Here is a 16,658-nt window from a genome sequence, read left to right on the forward strand (position 1 = left end):
GAAATCAAAAAATTCTAGGGGGACATGCCCCCAGTCCCCTCTAGCTATGCGCACCTCAGGTGCGCCTTGGTCAGTCAACAGTCTGGTGAAGGGGGTATGAGGACATCGTGGGCAATCCGTTGGGGGTCTTGACAGGGAAAAAGGTTAAGAACCCCTGGTGTAGAATGTACATCGGAGTGGTTTGGATAGACTTTTACACCGATCTCTAAAGTGCAAGAATATGCATGGCCTGTAACGGTGGTGCTTTTTTATTTTCATCTATCCTCATGTTATATTGTGCAAAGTTATATAGCCTGTTTTGGTATTTCCATCTGAATGAGTGAGTTAGCGGTAGCCACGTTTTGTGTTCCCATGTGGTGCTCATAATGCTCCGAGCCTGGGTTGAAATTCCATGTATTACTCATATGTTAATGTTTCCATTTTCACATAATGCCCTTAAAATTGATGTAAAAGCACACTAATATCTTGTAATGTATTTGTCCTGCAAGTAATTTATGTACAAGCTCTTCCCGAAGCCTTAAGCCACGTTAGACTCTACGGACATGATCCCACTTGCCCCCGGGGTCGACAGACAGGTCTTGGGCCACAGGGTGTAACACTGGCAGGGACTGTCATAAAAGAGAAGTGTGTGGAGCTAGGGGTTATCGTTTCTACGTTTTACATCAATAAGCCACTGTATGATGTTGTAAACCAACAAGTAGTGTGCAAGCTTAGCCAAGTAACAGCATGGATTGATTACAGTTGCTTCAAGCTGCCAATATCCTTAGCGCACCACCTGTGCAGCCTTTTTAAGATCACTCAATCCCATACAGAGAATGAGCAGGTTGGATCACCATTATCGGGCCACTGATGCAGTACATGCTGTGAAGGAATGCACATGATAGGTTGTCATTACCAACCCAGTGGCCAGGATTTGAATCTGCAATCACCAGATCACACTACAAAAGGGAAAGCCAACGGAACCAACCCAGAGCCCACATTTATTCAAAAGAATCGGAAGCATGCTGGAAAACTGCTGTCTCAAGCTTGAAAATTGTGATGAGATGCACTCAACTAGCCATTCCCCCCCCCCCCCCCCCCATTCCCACGCCTCCTCCCCCCAAGCCCTCTCCCTCTCACAGATCTCCCGATGTCCCTGCTCTCAAATGTTGTGTTTGTGCTTCCCCTTCTTGCCCCAACTTGTCTACCGCTACCCTAATTATATGTTTTGTGTGTCTGTTTGATTTTTTGTGTGATAAATGTTAGCTCTTTCAAGAGCCTCGATCCTGTATACAGAAATATATATATATATATATATATATATATATATATATATATATATATATATATATATATATATATATATATATATATACATACAGTGGAACCTCTTGACTTACGAGTTTAATTCGTTCTGTGACCGAGCTCGTAACTCAATTTGCTCGTTTCTCAAATTAAATTTCCCCATTAAAATGCATTGAAATGCTATTAATCCGTTCCAGCCCGCCAAAAACCACACCAATTTTTTTTTAAATATACAGTATATATAAAAATATCTCGCGCTTTATATTTCACCTGTATGCAGCATACAAGTTGGCAGGATGGCCTGGACTGGAGGTACGCACACTTGACTCTAAACTGTCCAGCCTGGGTTTGAATCCCGACCCAGCTATAACCTGTCATGGGTGAATCACAGGCAGGGTGATTCATCAATGTGTGTACCGCTAAACTGGGCGCCCCGTTTGCGTCCCATTAGTTGTTGGATGTTAAGGATCTCACCGTGTTTTCCACAAAGAGAAGGCGAGCTATCGCCGGCACTCTGAACAAGTTGTGGCCTGGCATGCTCTTCTCCTCTGCCGTTATATACGTCCTCCTCGGCATCTTTTTCCAGAAGAGCCCTGTCTCGTCACAGTTGAAGATTTGCTGGGGGATGTATCGTTCGGCTTCTATCAGTTCGGCAAAAGTTATAATAAAATCTTCAGCTGCCTTCACATCCGCCTCACCAAGTCGACAACACGCACACCTCGCTCATGTTTTTCGACGATTGCGTGTTTTATATCCAAGCACATCATCCTCTTCTTCTTCTCAGTTATAATAAAATCTTCAGCTGCCTTCACATCCGCCTCACCAAGTCGACAACACGCACACCTCGCTCATGTTTTTCGACGATTGCGTGTTTTATATCCAAGCACATCATCCTCTTCTTCTTCTCAGTTATAATAAAATCTTCAGCTGCCTTCACATCCGCCTCACCAAGTCGACAACACGCACACCTCGCTCATGTTTTTCGACGATTGCGTGTTTTATATCCAAGCACATCATCCTCTCTTCCCTTGGCACTCAATTTCTTAGGACCCATGGTTAAAACTAAGAAATTTTCCAAAATAACCAAAATGCGAAAACAAAGCAGCAGCGATATACGGCAGAGATACTTGCACGGCAAGATAACCACGTGACCGGAACCCACCTGGTGGCGGGTGGCGAAAGCTCGTAACTCAAATCTCGGCTCGCATCTCAAAGCAATAAACCGCCCGAGCGACGGCTCGTATCTCGAAAAACTCGTAAGTTGGTGCACTCGTAAGTCAAGGTTCCACTGTATATATATATATATATGTAAATATATATATATATGTAAATATATATATATATATATATATATATATATATATATTCTGGCTCATGATTTATTAGTCCCCTACCTGTGTACACCGAGGGGACTATAGGTTTGCACGCCGTCCCTCCGTCTGTCAGTCCGTCACGCAAAGAACAGTTTTCTGGACTTTTTTTCTAAACTCTTAATGCTAATGATTTCAAACTTGGTACATGGTTTCCTCATGATAAGTTACAGATCCAGTTCGAACTTCACGACGTTTCGATCATTTTTGACAAAGTTAGGCACTTTGACCTTTGGGAATTCTGATAATTCTGATGATCCTTAACTCAGTGCCATTTTAAGTTTTAATTTCCTTTAAAAAGGATTTTCTCTGCAATAATAGGACCGATTGAGATCAAATTTTCACCATAGGGGGGAATCAGTCTGTAAAATATTTTAATGGTAATTATGACGTCACAGGTAACGTGGTTCGGCCGCCATATTGTTTTTCGTGAAAACACGAAAACCCCTTTTTCTCTGTAACGGCTGAACAGATCGAGGCCAAACTTTGCAGGCCGAATCGCATACCCATGACGAACAAAAAAGTCAGTGAGCATGACGTCATGTGTCACATGTTTTCAGAGTTATGACGTTTTTAAGCATGAACCTTTAAAACCAAGCTCCTCCCTCATTTTTGATCCAATCGAGGGGAAACTTCACAGACCTGTTCAGCATGTCAGTCTACTAAAATGTCCTTTTGGAATTTGCGATAGGGCACGTGGTTTGGCAGATATCGTTAGTTAAACGAAAATATTTTAAAAAATGGATATCTCTTGAATCACTAGTACCTCAGACCGTGAGTTGGTAATTATATAATTCACACAGTGCAATACGTGCAGGCCGCTCCACGGAGCGACCTTGCGGGCTTATTAACGAGGCGAGGCGTGACACACATGTGTCTCAGCATACCTCAGATCAAGTTTGAAAACCAGCATCAACCATGCATGAATTTGCATATTCGATCATTTTTGACAAAGTTATGGCACTTTGAACTTTGGTAGGGGACATGTATTGCAGCGCAATACGCAGAATGCTTGTTTATTTGTGAGGATATTGTTTTTGAACAAGATGTCCCAAACCTGCCTACTGATATGCAAACTGGGTGTTTTGTACACAAACCTTTGCTACAAATGTAGGTCTGTCCATGAAAAAAAAAAAAATGGACTCCAAAAAATTATAGCAAAAAATGTTTTTATTACTTCCGCCACCGAAGGTGGACAGAGGTTATGTTTTCAACCCTGTTTGTCTGTCTGCTGTCTGTGAGAAGGATATCTCAAAAAGTTATGGATGGATTCGGCCAAAACATGGTGGACAGCTTGGGTGTTTGACAAGGACGAATTGATTAGATTTTGGTGAAAATCTGGATCCGATAATTTTTTAATTGATTGGGACCCAAAACGATATATAGTACGATATCTCAAAAGGTTGTGGACGAGTTATGACAAAACTCGGTGGATGAGTTGGGTAGGTGACAACAACAAGCCCATAGATATGGTTCAGGTCCGGATCCAGATCCGGCCTATCAGTGGGATACATAATGTAAACTGTTCAGCCTGGCAGAGGTGTGTGCTCTACTGAATGCTGTTCTAGTTTTGTTTATTTTTTGCCTCTTCCTGCCTAAAATTCACCTTTTTCCTGAACCCAACTCACTTCCTGTCGTTGATATCTTTGCTTTGCATGCCAGCTTCAATCTCGTGGGGGAGCATTTTCGAAAATGGTGTTTAAGCAAAAGGCTTGTGACTCAGCAAAGACCAATTTGTGTTGTTGTGTATAATAAATACCATCATGGATTTCAAAAGCTTCAAGCTGCAAATAAGCTATACAGTCACATGAAAAAGTAAGTACACCCCATGTAAAGTTTTGACTTTTTCAACATATTTCAACATACAGCTATTTGATCTTCATTTCAACAATATTGATAGATAAAGGTGATATAATATAACAAATATCATGAAACATTTACATTTTGTAGTCCATTGTATAATTTAAATAAACATAAATGCAAATTTCGCATGTGGAAAAAGTAAGTACACCCATACATTTATCACTACTTCAAATACCTAAAATGAGAATAAGGTGCACCAGCTCAGGTGCAAATGATTAGAACATCATTAGAGAGGATCTTGGAGGAACCTGTCTTATTTAAACCTCAGACATTTCGTTTGGTTTGCTCTTTGTTGTTGAAGTGTGCGGCGTCACCATGCCTAGATCAAAAGAGCTCTCTGAGGCCTTCAGAAAGAAGGTTATAGATGCCTACGAGTCTGGGAAGGGATTTAAAAACATCTCCAAAAATTTGAAATCAATCATTCGACTGTCCGGAAGATCATCTACAAGTGGAGAAGATTCCAAACAACTGCCAACTGGTTCAGGCCAGGCCGCCCCAGCAAGTTCAGCCCGAGAGCAGACCGCAAGATGTTGAAAGAAGTCTCTAAGAACCCCAGAATGTCATTACGGGACCTACAGGTAGCTCTTGCCACTGTTAATGTCAAAGTGCACGTGTCTACCATTAGAAAGAGGCTGCACAAATTTGATCCACATGGGAGGTGTGCCAGGAGGAAACCTTTGCTGTCCAGAAAGAACATCAGGGCAAGACTAAAGTTTGCCAATGATCACCTAGGCAAAGACCAGCACTTCTGGAACAATGTGCTCTGGACCGATGAGTGAAAGGGAGAGCTATTTGGCCACAGTACCAGAAGACATGTTTGGCGAAAACCAAAGACAGAATTTGTCCACAAGAACCTGATACCAACTGTAAAGCATGGTGGTGGAAATATTATGGTTTGGGGCAGCTTTGTGCATCAGGGCCTGGGCAGCTCACCATCATAGAATCCACTATGAATTCTTCATTGTACCAGAGGGTGCTTGAGGATAATGTGAGGCCATCTGTTGGAAAGTTGAAGCTCAACCGAAGGTGGACCTTGCAACATGACAATGACCCTAAACATACCAGTAAATCCACCAAGGAATGGCTGAAAAGAAAGAAATGGAGGGTTCTGGAATGGCCAAGTCAAAGCCCGGATCTAAATCCCATCGAGATGTTGTGGGGGGATTTGAAACGAGCTGTGCATGCAAGAAACCCCTCAAACATCGCACAGCTGAAAAAATTCTGCATGGAGTGGGCAAAAATATCTCCCAGTCGATGTCAGAGACTGGTAGACAGTTATAAGAAACGCCTACTTGAGGTTGTTTCTGCCAAAGGGGGCAATACCACCTATTAGAGCCAAGGGTGTACTTACTTTTTCCACATGTGAAATTTGCATTTATGTTTATTTAAATTATACAATGGACTACAAAATGTAAATGTTTCATGATATTTGTTTTATTATATCACCTTTATCTCTCAATATTGTTGAAATGAAGATCAAATAGCTGTATGTTGAAATATGTTGAAAAAGTCAAAACTTTACATGGGGTGTACTTAGTTTTTCATGTGACTGTAAGTTAATACACCACCTGGGCAGCCTTTTTAAGATTAATCAATCCCATAGAGCGAATCTGTAGGTTGTATCAACATAATCGGGGCATGGCGGTGCCACTGATTGCCACTATCTGAGTGAAGTTTTCCAAAATACTACACGTTGTTAAAAAGAAAAGAAAAAAGAAGTTGAACTTCTTACTTGCGACATGGAGGTTGCTACTAATGTTTGAAAGTGTTTTAATAGTTATCTTTAAAAGAAAATAAATTTGAGGATGTGTTCAAATGTTGTTTTTTTTTAAAGAAGAAATTTTGTACAAATGGAAAAGGTTTGCATGCAAATAATTAAATAGGGCCTGACGTCCCAATTTGATTTTCGGTTTGTGCAATGGGCTGAGTTTCTTCTTTGCGATCCGATGATTGCAGGTTTGTACCATAACCTTGCAAATCACACGGTGATTGTACCCTAACCTGGTCTGGGAGGATGGTATTTTTTAGATATAATATCCTATTTCATACACACAATTGGGTGCTCACCTATGAGTTGGTTAACTGAGTTATCTCCAGGAATCCCACAGGTTGTGGGATCAAATTTGACAGCAGTAGTATGAAGGTTTTCGATTTCAATCTTTTGGAAACTAAGTGAATGAATGAATGAATGATAGTTTAAGGCCATTTCCCCCCGCTAGAGCAGGGGTTCGCCTTGCGGGGCCCATGACTTCGTTATCTTTTAACCTTGCAGGTTAGCCTTGCGGGATGGTTCCCTGTTTGAGGCAATGTTTTTATGGCTGGATGCCCTTCCTGACGCCAACCCTTAGTCGCCTCTTACGATGCATCACATGCATCTCATGTGATGCATCACATGCATCTTACGATTGCAGGGATACGGTGTACCTATTCTAAATCGGGGTGCACACCGGGATCATTCATCCCAGCAAGCTGGTACTCAATTTGCTGACTTCTGAAGGATAACAGGCTGGGTCAACCCCCCTGGCGTTAATTCAGCGATCGACCAGGATGCGAACTCAGGATCCTAAGATCCCAAGCCCGTACCCTAACCGCTAAGCCAACACCAGGCTGGACAATTACCATATCATCGCTAGATTGTAAGGAAAAAACAAGAACTGCAAGGTAATCATTTCAGGGAGAGTGATATTCCCACCTGGTTTAGTCTCCGAGTGTTGTCATATCCCAAGGGCAATTTTGATTTGGTGCTGAAATGCTGCCCATAATAAGACAACACCACCCATCAAAAGTCCTCATGAGTGTTAATTAATTAAAGAGGGTAGGTTACATCATGATGTGAATCATCAGCCTATAATTTGAGAAGTGTCTGTGTTTATTTATTTAACTTCTATGAGCTGATGGATGGAATGATTCCCGGTATTACAACTCGTACTAAAATACGACAATTGTGAGTAAATTAACCCGTGCAAAATTCTGGGACAATTAACCCTTCCGTATGGACGGGTTCTTCGCTTGTATTTGAGAATTGATATTAACACGGCTTTTACAGCCTCTTCTTCATTTGAAAGTGGTAAATCTCAGTAATGTTTAATGATGTGGATGCCGATGTTGTTTCAATACCAGTCAAATTCAAAATTCCCATCTCCTTGTGGGATCTCCTTGATTCCCATCTCCTTCAAAATTCCCAAAATACCCATATTAATCAATCATGCTAGTAACAGTCTTTGTTGCATCAGCATTCGGTAAATTACGAAAAGTTCTGTGACTGCATCTGCAGTCACTGAAATTCTTTAACCTGGAATCGAAGGTTTCCACTGCTGTTCTGGACATTGTGTATTTTGACATTCTTTTCTCTCACAGAATGTCCCCAGATCCTTATGTTGTGTAACGTTGCCAATAAAAAATTTCTTGCACTTCGACAGGCCTGATCCACACTCCAATGGTAGTGTTGCAGTTTACGTCAAGAACTCTATCCCCCACAGTCAATGTTTCACACTAACTCCTCACCCTATCAAATAAATCTGGCTGCGTATTCCTCTCTGCCACCACCTTATGTTTGCTTGTTTGGTGCACTCGTTCATGTAACGATGATGACTCCATATATACCGAACTATTTATGCAATCTGGAATCGACTCGTAACTGTCCATCCGAACTTTCTGTTACTCTTCTGTGGCAATTTCAACTGACATCATGCCCAGCTGGCTGGTTGATATCTCTGCAACAATCAGCCATGGTTTTGCAGCTAAGGTCTCCTGCTGTGACTGTGAGTCTGACCCAATCTCTAAACTTTCCAACATCATGGATCTCTGTAACTTGTACATCCTTCCTCTTGGATGTGGTGATGACTAACTTTCCATTCAAATACCTCTTCCTATTCCTCCTCTGCTCCCCTCAGCTTCTCAGTCCTTGTTCTTGTTAAAGTACAAATCTCACTAACTGAGGTTGGTGAACTACAACCAATGCTGCAGACTCTAGCTGTTCACTCAAACTGACCAACAGGTCTGGCTTCACTGCATACTTTTCTCGAGGTAAAGCAGATTGCTACCCCTTCCGCCGCGCAGCGGGAGATGCAGTTTTGCAATCGCTTCTGTGTGTTTGTGTGTCGGTGTGTCTGAGATTAGATTCCCTCCTAGTCTGCCTTGTTACACAATGACTGGTCTTCTACCCTGGTCTGTCTCTAATGTAAAGTTTAACTCATTTCATCTGCAGCTATCATGTATTCATCCTGCCAAACCTAAAACACTGAATTACGTGGCAAGGCAATCACGGTCAAGCAGCTAGCTTTCTCATCATGGAAGGATAACCTGACAGAGAGCAACCTTAGTTCATTTTGCAAGGCTCACAATGAGTGTCTCCACCCCAGACTAACCTGAAAACGTCATATGACTGGCGTTAAGGCCGAACTCTTCTTCAGAGTCCTGGTTTCACCTTGCAGTGTGTCTCTGGTGTCTACTCCTCTTCCATCTCCTCTCTCTTTTCAGATGGCTTAATTGCAGACTTTACTCAAGACAAAGCAGATTGCTACCCATCCACCACGTAGCGGGAGACGTGGTTTTGCAATCACTTCCATGTGTGTTTGTGTGTCAGTGTACGTCTGTGCAGGCCACAACGTTTTGGTCATCAAATTTTCAACAAACACATGAGAATACAGATGAGGGTCTTTTAAGGTGAAAACGCGATGACATCACGCAGCACGAATGCGCACCTGTGTCGTTGGAGGTATTGACTTATATAGGGTTGGTTTTCTAAGGCTGGGGCGCAGTGGCGTCGTCGCGTCCCCGGCACGAGGGTCGATTCTGAGGAAATCTTGTTTCATTGTGCACGCCTTCGTTTTACTTCCAAATTAGAATCTGTTTCATTAATTGTTTGTGTGTGTGTTCGTGTGTGTGCGTTTATTTGTCGTGCTACTACTCCTACAGTTCCGGGCCGATTACATCCAGACTTGCTACATAGAATCAGCATGACCCCAATTAGTGTATCGGGATGTATTATATTTGCCGGTGGTCTTCGAGGGTGGAGTGGGGCGGGGAGGAGAGAGAGGACACAAATTATCTATGTAAATGTGTATCGTGTAGCACCGCCTTCAGGTGGGAGAGGGTATTACAAGTACCTGACGTTTACAGTACAGTATTCTTGTCCCCACGTTTTCCAGTTCAGTTAGGTGTTTTGAATTCTAAGTAGTAGGCATGTTTTTCCTTCATGCATGTAACCCAGATTATTTTATTTTTTTCGGGTACGATTGAGGCAGTTGCCAGTTGCCTGTACACCACCCAAATAATGGTATGTGTCAGAAGAACATGTTGCATGCTTAGAACAAGATCACCTGTAGGGTGGGTACTCTGCTTGTAAATAATAATTGGGTCAAAATGTTAAAAGTCAAAGTCAGAATAAGTACAAATAGGCCTTATTATTCTGTCTGCAATGCGAGATGTGTTTCCATGTTTCTTTTTCTTATATATACTATTTGAGATTTTGTCATTAAATTTTCAATAAACCTTTATGAGAATATGGAGAACACAAATTAATAAAAACGTTTTTACGGTGTCGCCCATCGGGCAAAGCCGTCTCGAATAGTGTTTGTCTGTATGTATGTATGTATGTATGTATATATGTATGTGCCCTGAAACGTATACCAATCAGAGCTGAGGATCTGGTCACATGACAATGTGATGTGATTACGTCTGATGTCATTATGGCAGTACAGCGGCTGACTCTCCACACTCCGCCATTTTGATTTATATGCCGTTCATGCCAAACATATTGCCAAACCTGTCATACGTAGGTCCCATTAGCTGGTTCATGCCCAAACACATTGTTTCCACAATCTAGTTTTCCACCAGTGGTGCACAAGAGAGTCTTCCAACACAGCTATTTACTAATCCATTGCAATTGATGACATTAAAATTATAACATTAATTAAATAAAATTTAAAAAATACAATGAACACACTGACATAAGAAACAGTAAGACATAGGGCAAAAATCATGACAGGCCCTCGTGTAAGACTGCACTGAGCATGTACTTTGCAAGGATCATGCAAACTGTCTCACTAATGGTGAGGACAATTATTATTATTATTTTTTTTGTTTGTTTTTTGTATACAAGATCGAGGCTCGTGAAAGAGCGAACATTAATCACACAGAAAGACAAACAGACACATAAAACAAATAACATCGGGAGCGGTAGACAAGATGGGGAGAGAGGGGGAAGGACACAAACACACAACTGACTTTTGCTCAGGACAGTGAAATCTTGGCTTGCTCTGTGTTGCGACAACAAAGCACATAAATCATAAAAGCTAAATGCTTAAGCACAATTACATCATTTGTACTTGGTATCACCAACTTATCTGCCATATATACATGTCCTGTATATGTATATCGTTGTTCGTGAATACATTTTGGACTGCGTTTCAATTAGGAATTTGTCTCGCCATTTGCATCATTACCGAGTTTCTGCTCTGCCATTGATGCAGTACCCCTGCATGTTATAGCAGTAATTTGTACTTTGGCTAGGGTGCTGGTGATAACGCTGCTTCTCCTCTTCAAGAGACACAGTGGAATCGTTCCCATCTACCAACTAATGCTGGCCGACGTTCATCCGAGGGATTGTGCACTCATTGATGTAACGTCCCACCTGTGATGGACTTTGATGATAGCTTATAGTCAGGTTGATATCTGAACTCACAGCTCAAAGGTGATTGTCCTACCTCTGCAATATACTGTCATCCCATTCCACATAATCAAAGAAATCGGGGTTTGGACATTTGCTTTCTTGGCATGACTCCCTGAGCGCCATCCGTGACCCCTGAGAAGCAGCCGGAGTTCCAGCATCCCTTGGGGAAAAGCCATCTGCCCAGCTGTAAAAAAAAATGTCGCCAATAATTGGAAACGATGTTGGAAAAAGTCAATAAAGTGAGGACCCCCTCCTCGGCTGAGATATAGGTCTGTACAGCCGCACAGAGCAGCCATAATGTATGGCGAAGAGAATAAAGATTGAACCTTGTCCAGTGAGGAAGATCTCAATTTTACAATAAGACAGAGCTCTGCACTTAAGCAAAATGCTGAACAGGTGCTGCATGCCCCAAAATCAATGAGAACGAAGCTCCAGATAAATATAAACAGGTGACCTTGGGGTAATAGGAGGAAACAATTCTATACTGCAAATGTAGTCCTTCCATGAGCCATGGGGGATGCACGCAAAGGGAGAATATTTAATGGACCAGCTGAAGAAATCGTATTCTAATGGAAGATCAAATACTGCATTGGAGTAATCAGAAGGAACCCGAAGAAGCAAAGAGCAAAGATTGAGTCATCAGGAGGAACCTGGATAGGATTCGGGTTTCAGCTGCTACTCCACAACCCTCAAACCCATCCATGCACAGCCAAGTGAACCTTACAGAAAATTTTCTGCAAGAATTCACTTCTCCTTGTACAGATGAAGAAAGAGAGAAATAAAGAAAAAGCAAGAATTAGAATGAACAAAGAGAAATGTGAAAAAGTTGAAAAAATGTGAAGAACAAAGAACAAAGATGTTGGGAAGAACCCGGATAGATATATTTCAGCCATTATTCCCCAGGCTCAAACACAATAACAAGTAGCAACATATAAAACAAAGCAACAGACACAGCAATAGAACAGCTCAAATGCAGCAACATATATAAAAGTTTTAACCTCACAGTTTTATGACACATCTTTGCATGACAAAGGCACACCCTTACAGAGTGCAGTAATGTTTCACGGGAAATATTGCTGCATTTTTCATGTATGGAGGTAGACATGTGCAATCCCCTTTCATGGGGAATTTCAGGGAAACAAAGTATGATGAGAACGACAAAAGTTCACATCTTAATTCTTGAAACATGATCATATGCTGAAATGGAGGTAGATACTCTCAGTCTTGGGAGGATTGTTCTCTACCTATGGAAGCCCACAAATGGAGATTGCAACAAATGGAAGAAAGGTCTAACAGAAGACAGCGTTATGCATTCGGCCAGAAACCCTTTCCTTTTTACCCTCTTTGAATATAACTAAACTTAACAGTTATCTCCATTAATTCATCCTCTTGTTAGTGGTACTGTATTCCCGAGTCTGTTTCAAGTTATTCCCTCCAAGATTTAAAATCTAGTGTCCCTCACTGAAACCTGCTCTCTCTTATGCATACAGTAGATTAATCCCATCTCATCTTCACTTTGTTACGGATTCGTCACTTCCGTTGCTGTGGTTCTCATCCACTGTAAACATTTTTGGTTCCATGTACTATTATTGTTATCGTTTAAGTGAAATAGAGATTACTGTTTTCAAAAGGTAAAAAAAGTTAGTGTTTTAAAAAGAAACCGGAAACCGGATCAGAACCGGACGAAGAAGAAGAGAGAGAAGAAGAAGGAAAAGAAGAGGCGGAGCGAGTGAGGTCGGAGAAGAAGCCGAGCGGCGTTGAGGTATTGAGCAAACGCTGGCGAACGGGGGTCACGAGTGAACTTTGGGGTTTCCTGGGAAAGGGATTCCTGCAACAGAGTTGTTATCGCTGTGACAGATAAACCTGCGTGACATGTTTTGCGGTTGATTCCGAAGAGAATCATGAGAGTGCCGGTACGTCTCGAGAACGGGCCGGCTGGCCATTTTGCCTCGCGACCGATTTTGCATCGCTCTAGGCTCTTCACCTCGCTTCAACCATTTTCACAACCATTCAGACGTTAATCTGGTGTGTGTGTGTAACGTGGATTTTGAGTGGGAATTTGCGGTTCACCGACTGTGAGCCGTTGAACGTCCATACCCGAAGGTTAATTTGCGGTTCGCCGTTTGTGAGCCGTTGAACGTCCATACCCGAAGGTGTGATTTCCCAGTCGCCTCTTGAGGATACCTTTGCCTATCTTTGGCAGTGTGACTGTCAACCGAATGGGATTCTGGTCTCGATACAACATCGTTCTGACGATCACGGAGCGTGGATCGACTTTGGTTTGAAGCTGGGACAGAGACATTGGGAATGTTATTTTCGCTCACTTGGAGCACAGTGAGTTATATTGTACGAAACTGATGGTACCATCATAGGGATGATACATTGGTTGTACAATTGATTAATATTGTTATTGTACTGTTATTCTTGTGTGACCTTAATACAATACTTGTTTGTTGGTAACAATTGGTGTGGTTTCACCATTGATCTTTGACACACAGAATAACACATCTTTCTGCCGTGACTCCTCTCAGGGCTCGGAGGTACACCGTGACCGGGGTTTGGGGAGGAGCACGTAACAACTTATCATACCCATCCTCCCGCCTTTGGCACACCGAATCCTGTAGTGAGGCAGTTGCCTTGAAGCATCATCCCTTCTCTTTGTGGAAGACAAATCCGACTGAAGGCAATCTCAGATCATTCCATAAAGCCCACAACAAGTGTGTCCACTCTCAAAAGAGCCAGGAAACAACACCTGTCCAACTTGTAGATTTGAACTTTCAAACCTGTCGCCCTCCTCTAAAACCTGGTACGGTAGTGCCTTGTTAAGTCAGTCTCTGGAGTATTCCCCCCCTCCCCCCCCCCCCTCCATCTCTTCCTCCAGATGCCACAGTTCTGTGGTTGCTTCCAAATGTTGTCGCCAACACTTCATTCTCTGTACCCACCCTGCATAGTCATATCCAACTGCTCCTGGACTGTTTATTTTGTGCCTGAAAATGTGAAGATGTTTCTGACAACCCTAGACTCTGATTCTGCAACTGAACCAGAAGACATCAGCTCATGTGTCCTAGAATCCAGCTCTCTTCACCCTATCATTTGCCTTAGGTCATCTTCCATCTGCTTGGAAGTCGACCAATATCACCACATTACATAAGTAAGGTACAAAAACCGATCCATTTAACTACAGACCTTTAAGCTTGCTTCTTTTAAGCTTGCATCTCCACTTAACTACAGACCTTTAAGCTTGCATCTCCACTTAACTACAGACCTTTAAGCTTGCTTCCAATCATCAGCAAGGTCATGGAATCCATCATCACAGTTGAAATAAAACCCTGCCTTTTCTCTGACGGCCTCTTCTCAGATGATCAATTCAGATTCAGACCCATGAGACATGCTGCTTCTGCTCTCCCAACAATGGTTGGAGGCCCTCAACGTCAGACATTAGATCAGAGCTGTCTCTGTTGACATATCTCGAGCATTTGATACAGTGTAGCTAGCATCCATCCTACCTTGCACTCCAAACTCTCTGCCTATTGCTTCCAAGGCCAACTCCACACATGGCTTACTGACTTCCTCTACTAGCTCTTGTAGTCAACATGTGGCTCTCAACGGGATCCTCTCCTCTCCTGTCCCTGTCAAGACTGGAGTCCCCATCAGGAAAAGAGAGTGAGGGAAAGAAACATAGTAACCTGCAAGATTGCTGGGTTATGAAGTGTTCGTGGGAGGGGGAGACGATTGAAAGGTTTTGTGGTTTGGGATTGTGTTACCCTCTCTGCCAATGGCTTTGTGACTCACAGTAATATCTGCAGGCATCCATTAAACAGCACTGCAGATAAGTGTTGTAATCCTTTTTTCACTCGTCTTTTAAGAATACCATACAACGTGGGCAGATCTGGAGTCAAATCACAAAAGTATAATCTCGAGACGAGTCTTGTCTCTTGGGTCGAGGATCAAGTCTCGTCCCATGTCTCAAAGCCATTTTCAAAGTCACAATTCTCAACAGTTGCGCTCCAAGATGACAATGCCCTTACCCTGTTTCATAGATTTTCTGTCATGCCAATCTTTTTTTTCTTCCTCTTATTTATTTTAACCCCTCTTTATAGGCTCCTTTTGGTATTTTCAACAGCTCCAATTATTCCCACCCTGTGCATGGGGTCGGCCAGGGAATGTTTTGGGCTCAATCTTTCACCAACCAGCTGGGCAGGGTTGACATTCGACTTAAGGCAGCAGGAATTTGTAATTTGTTTATGATGCCAACAATATCTCACCTACTCGTCACAAAAGACACCCTAAGATTTTAAATGTACACCAACGAGTGCTGACAGACTTGTCCTCTGGCTTACCATCCATTCATTGCATGGAACATACAACAATGCCTTGCCCTGCATGTGAAACACCAGGATGACCATCTATTGCTGCACCAATATTAAAACCAGACTACACATTTGTGTGCACACCTCTAAATTATCCTACCACACCTCTTCCTTATAGAGGGATGTTAGTAATAGAGTACAATCAAATTTCTGTCGACTAGAAAATGCCACAGTTGAGTTTCAGGATTTGTGTCGGTGCCTCTAGGTTTCATAACTGCAAAGTCTTAAACCTCTGAAGGCTTGAGTTTAGTCGAGTTGTGAAAAACATGACCCATGTCTGAGAACATGACGCAATTCCTGCAGGCCTGATAGTGGGTAATTCCGTTGACCCAGGACCATGATGTTTGACTTTGCAGTGACAGTTGTTTATCAGGATATTTGCTGCTGAACATCTCACACCACTTGTAGTGAAGCCTCAAATACCGGTACAAGTTGTCAAAGGCTCCTCACGGAATGTTAGTTTCCGTACTATTATTCACCAGATATTAATCATTGGAGGGAAAATAACACCCCCAGCAATGAAGCATTGCCACAGGTTTTGGCCTTTTCTATTTAAGTCACTCATAGGTCCCTGGCTCTAATTTTCCATCTCTGGAATTGGTTCACAAGGTCCATCTCCAGGGAAAGAAAGGGCAGAAATGTCATGCGTTTCAATTGTGTTTTGGCTTTTCATTCCAGAGTCTACAAGATGACATCCTCACGTCTGCTTGTCCATCCATATTACTGACTCAATACCAATAGTAACTTTTATGGTTTAGGTGGTTTCTGATAAATATCAAATTTCACACACTAATTGTTGTTATTGCACCACAAATGGTCTCAGTGACTATGACCTCCACTGTACTCCCTTGGTGGGACGGAGACAGAAGTTATGTTCTCACCCCTGTCTGTTTGTCTGTATGTCTGTACTGTACGGGATATCTCAAAACGTGGTGGACAGGTCCGATGTGTGACCGGGAAGAATTGAATCAATTTTGGTGAAGAATCTAATCCAGACCTGGATCAGAGACTTTTTGAAGTGATTCTTCACCATTGAGTGACAGGGCTAAAACGGATAATATGGCACGATATCTCAAAAAGTTATGGATGGATTCGGCC

The 16,658-nt window shown here is 42.4% G+C and overlaps 2 long non-coding RNA genes across 4 annotated transcripts in view; both read left to right on the forward strand.

The window, feature by feature from the left end:
- LOC137440032 (uncharacterized) overlaps window positions 1–16,658 on the forward strand; it is a 99,851-nt gene that overhangs the window by 56,722 nt on the left and 26,471 nt on the right. The gene's annotated exons all lie outside the window — the stretch shown is intronic.
- On the forward strand, window positions 8,290–10,023 carry LOC137419478 (uncharacterized). Its single transcript, XR_010982893.2, has 2 exons — window positions 8,290–8,543; window positions 8,997–10,023. It is a non-coding gene; the product is annotated as an uncharacterized LOC137419478 (long non-coding RNA).

The sequence above is a fragment of the Myxine glutinosa genome, chromosome 1 (genome assembly GCF_964187855.1).
Source record: "Myxine glutinosa chromosome 1, kmMyxGlut1.1, whole genome shotgun sequence".
Lineage (NCBI taxonomy): Eukaryota > Metazoa > Chordata > Myxini > Myxiniformes > Myxinidae > Myxine > Myxine glutinosa.